This window comes from Olea europaea, chromosome 20 (assembly GCF_002742605.1).
Source record: "Olea europaea var. sylvestris chromosome 20, O_europaea_v1, whole genome shotgun sequence".
Classification (NCBI taxonomy): domain Eukaryota; kingdom Viridiplantae; phylum Streptophyta; class Magnoliopsida; order Lamiales; family Oleaceae; genus Olea; species Olea europaea.
Genome location: NC_036256.1, coordinates 14875874 through 14879764, shown reverse-complemented (window position 1 = coordinate 14879764; position 3891 = coordinate 14875874). Strand labels below are relative to the sequence as shown.

Sequence of the window (3891 nt, the reverse complement as noted above, 5' to 3'; positions counted from 1 at the left end):
ATAATTAATATTATATTAGAATCAGGTTACATCATTTGCGCGTGAGAAATCTAGGAAGAAAATGGGTCGTCCATGTGGGCTGAGCCGACCCGAACTATATGAGAATGTTATTGGAGGGAGAAGTTGATGAAGTTGAGAAAATTAAATTTAAAACTCAACTTCCCACATTCCACGACTCCCATTCATAACTTCCACGTCAAAGAATATGAAAAATAAAATACAAATTTTGTATGGAAAAATAAAATGAAAAAAAAAAAGGAGAGAAAAGGACTTGAGGGTGGTGGCTTGATTTTGGAAAGTATATCATCTCAAATTGGGTTCTTGGATTGTGGCTATCAAATTCTTTTCTTTGTGATCGAATTTCCGACCAAAGAGTGAGTATAAACAGTGTAAAAGAGAAGCAAATAAAAGGGAAGTGATTCAACCTCGTTTTGATGATTTCAAGTAAGTTTTATAATTTGAATTTTCGTTAGAAGCATGCAAGCACGTTTTACACAAACAATAATAAAGCTATTTTAGCACATAAAATAATACTCCAGATTAGCACTCTACATATACTATATTTCCAGTTGGGATAAAGATATAGAATAAACAGTGAATAATCCAAACATAAGAAGATGACACAAAGGGGATATGTACTATCCAGACGCCTGACTGAACAAAGATGTTTTCGAAGAGGATTGTTGAGTTTGCTTCTATGGCTCGATAATAAGATATTGCACACACTAAGACAAGTAAACGTTTCAGTAGATGACCTTTTAAGACCAACAAAACAGATAATCATATATGGATTATGATTTCACTCATCGTATTTGTCACTACATCTATCGGTAGATCTCCATGGATCTCGAGAAACGATAAGTTCCACTAGTTGATCAGCATCGCCATGGTCGGATGGCAAGATGTCATCTTCTGTTCGGAAATTATACGTTGACCAATAGCTTTCAAAAACTAGTACACTTCAAACATGGTAGGCCTCTCTTTAGGATCTGTCAGCACACAACTACAGGCAACATTAAGAAACTTGGAAAGCTCATCATTATAACCTTTTCCAACCAAGAATTGGTCAATTGCATCCTAAAGTTTATAGATTCCAGATACATGGAAAATCCAGCCTACTATATTACCATTAAATCTTTTGGGGGCTTTTGCCACATTGGTCGATCTCTCGCCTGTTACTAACTCGAGAAGCATGACCCCAAAACAGTAAACGTCCCCACTTGGAGTAGCCAGCAATGTTCGTACATATTCTGGAGCAATATAGCCCGTGTCCCCAAATTCACCATTTACAAAAGTACCTAAATAAGCTCCGATGGGGCTCATGAGACTCGCAAGTCCAGAATCTAATATTTTGGGTTCATAATCGACATCCAGTAAGATGCACTTGGAATTTATGTTTCGATGAATAATATGAGGATTGCAGCTGTGGTGTAGCCACACGAATCCTTTCGCTGCCTCAATCCCAATTTTGATATGTTCGCTCCCATCTTTCAAGTGTAGTCTATCATGGAGACTGCCATTGGGCATGTGCTTGTATACTAAAAGTCTCTCCTCCTGAGTTGTACAGAATCCTAGAAGTGGAACCAAGTTATTATGAGTTACATTTGCTAGTGTAGCCATTTTAGAAGAAAATTCGCTGTTCGAGTGTTGAGTACCGCGCAATCTCTTCACCATGAGACAGGTGCCATCTTCAAGTTCAGCCTTATACATTGTCCCTGTTCTTCCAAACCCAATTATATTCTCTTTACTGAAGTCATTAGTCACCTTCATGAGATCCCTCAATGTCATTTCAGAACCCAAGTTCTCAAACATCGAAAGCTGAAATCAGGAAATATGACTATTTGTGAAAATATAATTATGAGAAAAATAATCATGTTTATAAGTGACACCAAAAGTATGAAGTTCAAAAAAAGTAATTAAGGGAAATAGAAGCCACCGTTCTCAAATTTTGACAAATATAGCACTCGGCTCCCTAATGTAATTTAGTTTTTTTGCCATTAAGGTTCCTAAACTTCGATATTTGGTTCTCATTGGTCCACAGGATGAAACTATCAATTGTTCCATCAAATATTCACACACTTTAAACGTGATAACACATTTAAGGGTAATTTTTGTCAACCCAATTCATTTCTTCCAAACAGTTAAAAAAGGAAAAGAGTGTGCTAACCTTGCATTCGTCTTTTTCACCCTTTTTGACTGTTATTGAGTGAAATGGAATTGATTGACGAAAATAACACTCAAATAAGCAAGCATGTGACGATTTGAAAGAAAATTGACATTTTTCATCATGGACTAAAGCACAAAAAATATGAAAGTTTAGGGATCTAAAACCAGAAAAACTGTTGGGATCCACATTCTTTATTTGCCAATAAAATGTAAATGTATCTTGCCTTGTTGGCTTTGGCATCCTTGATTCTCTTTGCCCATTTGTTGCCCGTAGGATCTTCTTCCTTTTTCTTTCTGGACACCTTACGCAAATAGAAGAACGTGCCTATGCAAATGCCAATCCCAACAGCGAAGCCTGCAAAAGCCGCCCCTGCAATGGCTGCACTATTAATTTTCTTTGAAGAACCACCACAAAGGAGGGGTAAAGGATTGCCACATAGTCCTGTATTATTCGCATAGCTATCTGGTAGAACAATAACATTTCTGAATTGTGGAACTTGGCCGGTCAATCGGTTGTTAGCCACGTTAAATGTCGTCATTCGATTGAGAGTAGACCAATTTGAGCAGGGATTTGGCTTGACAACTGGTTGTTGTCAAGTTTAAGGACATTCAAATAAGTGCAATTTGCAATATTTATAGGGATCTCTCCGGATAACTGGTTGGACGAGAGATCAAGGCTTGTCACATATTCAAGTAACTTGGAGATATTTTTCGGAATTTTTCCATCAATCTTGTTATCAGAAAGATTTAACCAGTCAAGGATGAACAACCTGCAACACCAAGAGGAAACTTACCCTTTAGTCCCATATCCCCAAGCCGAATATTCAAGGCCTTGTTCTCATCCGGATGCCAACAATCGATTCCAATAAACTGACATATAAAACCTTCAGTATTGTTATTGAAGTTCCATGTCGTGAGGTAGTCATCTGGGTCTTCCAAAGAATCTTTTATAGCTCTGAGGCAGTTAATATCACTTGGAGTCGAGTAGGTAAGAGATCCTCTCACAATCAACAAAAGAAAAATTTTCATGAGAGTCAAAAGAACTCTAAAATCGAATGTCTTCCTCGTGAAAAAACCAGCCATAATTCACAAAAACCTGAGTATACAAACGTGAAACAAATTCAAATTCGAACAGGAAAAAATATGAAACAAACACAACATCCTAAAAGCCTTCAGCTGAGGGAAACGAGTTAATTAAAAAATGCATGTAATGACTAAATCTGATTTCATAATTGTTATTGTTTCAATAAAATAGATTTATGGTGAAAATTAGAATCGATATTTTAATCTAAGTCAACAATTAATTTTAACCACACATTTTATGGATCCCACAACTTTTTATCCACACATTTTATCAATTTCTATCAAAACTTACTAAAAATCTTATTTTAATCTCCACCAAATATGGGCTAATATTGCACATTGGTAGTTCATTTTTTAGTCGTCTAATTTATTTGATAATATTATGTTTCTCAAAATGGGTCTGATTTTGACGTATAATCAGAGCTCAGGACCTCATACTTTAGGAGATGATGCCTACGACAAGGCAACGTCATCTAGAATGGGAAAAAGGATTCAGGGTAAATCCAACAGTTACTGGGTTATATTCTCCATAAAAAACTAAAAATCAGATTTTGTAAATTTTTTAAAAAGTTGATTAAATATATAATTGAAAAGTTGATAAAAATTGTACAACATATGAAATGTATGGTTACAATTAATTAT

The 3891-nt window shown here is 35.8% G+C and overlaps 1 pseudogene; it reads right to left on the bottom strand.

Annotated features, from left to right (window-relative positions):
• Positions 1–618: 618 nt before the first annotated feature.
• On the bottom strand, positions 619–3393 carry LOC111369762 (annotated as a pseudogene).
• Between the last annotated feature and the right edge of the window lie 498 nt (positions 3394–3891).